This window comes from Otolemur garnettii, unplaced genomic scaffold (genome assembly GCF_000181295.1).
Source record: "Otolemur garnettii isolate 467f Iridium unplaced genomic scaffold, OtoGar3 scaffold00179, whole genome shotgun sequence".
NCBI lineage: Eukaryota > Metazoa > Chordata > Mammalia > Primates > Galagidae > Otolemur > Otolemur garnettii.
Window position 1 is genome coordinate 1,092,651 of NW_003852574.1, and position 1,530 is coordinate 1,094,180.

Sequence of the window (1,530 nt, forward strand, 5' to 3'; positions counted from 1 at the left end):
TCTGAAAGCAATCCTATAGGTAACCCTGTGAAAAGGCAAATTCACAACTCCAGTCCCCAGTTTGCCTGTATCATCAGGTTTTATATATTTTAAAAGGGGATAGGCCCTTGTATAGTTAAGACTTCTATCTCAATTTCAAAATAGAGGAAAGGCTATTGCAGGGCTGACAACAGAGCTGACTATAGGTGGGTTCTCCCATGTGCTCCAAGAAACACCCATCAGCCAGAAGCAGGCCAGTCTACCTGACTTGTTCTCAGATGCCCCACAGTTCCATCATCCATCCAGGAAAGAACATTCAAAAGGCAAAATTTGTGAGGCCCACAGAAAGTGGGAGCCCTGTAGCTGTTCTTCACCTGTCTCTATAAACTAGCCTCCAGGCCAACCATTCTCTTCCCCTGCTCTTGGTCCCCAGAGAAGGGGTCCATCTCTCCCCCTTCTGTGCAACCGTTCAGTAGATAGTGAAGCCCCAAGGGCCTTCATGAATGTCCAGTTAAGCTATCCAAATAAGAGGGCCCTGGGCAGCTCCTGTGGCTCAAGGAGTAGGGCACCGGACCCGTATACCAAGGATGGTGGATTCAAGCCCGGTCCAGTTTTTTGGCCAAGCACTGGAAAAAAATAAAATAAGCAGGCCCTGTAACAGGAGAGAACACTAGGGGCATGTCACCATAGTGACATAGCTGTCATCCTTGGGCCCTATGGGCCCCATATTTGTCACCCTTGTCCTGTAATCATCCTGGCTGCAGTCCTCCCTGTCCAGCTGCATAACTGGAAGTTACTGTGGTGACCAAACCCATGTCAGCAGCCAGTAACTGGGAAATAGCTGCCAACAGCAAGGGACAGTGGATAGAAAAGACCAAAAGCAGAGACTCTCAGAATCAAGAGAAATACACAGGAGGAAGCCCCAGAACCCTGTTAGGAAAATAGTCCAACCTAATCTTACAACCCAGTAGGCAGGGCAGTGCCTGGGGCTCAGTGAGTAGGGTGCTGGCCCCATATATTGAGGGTGACGGATTCAAATCTGGCCCTGGCCAAACTGCAACAAAAAACCAGGCATTGTGGCAGGTGCCTGTAGTCCTAGCTATTCAGGAGGCTGAGGCAAGAGAATCACCTAAGCCCAAGAGCTGGAGGTTGCTGTGAGTTCTGATGTCACAGCACTCTACCAAGGGTGACAAAGTGAGACTCTGTCTCTAAAAAAAAAAAAAAAAAAAACCAGTAGACAGTCTACATCTTGCACAGACATGAACAATGGGGCCAATTCTTAGAGATGTTTACCGCTATGGGCAGAGTAGCACAGATGGAATGCATATTATGTAGCCCAACAACAGTGGGTCTTGCCTGGTTCCATGGCTCACATCTGTAATCCTAGCACTCTGGGAGGCTGAGGCAGGTGGATTGCTTGAGCTCATGAGTTCGCGACCAGCCTGAGCAAGACCCCATATTTTAAAAATAGCCTGGCTTGGCGCCTGTGGCTCAAGTGGCTAAGGCGCCAGCCACATACACCTAAGGTGGCAGGTTCGAATTCAGCCCAGG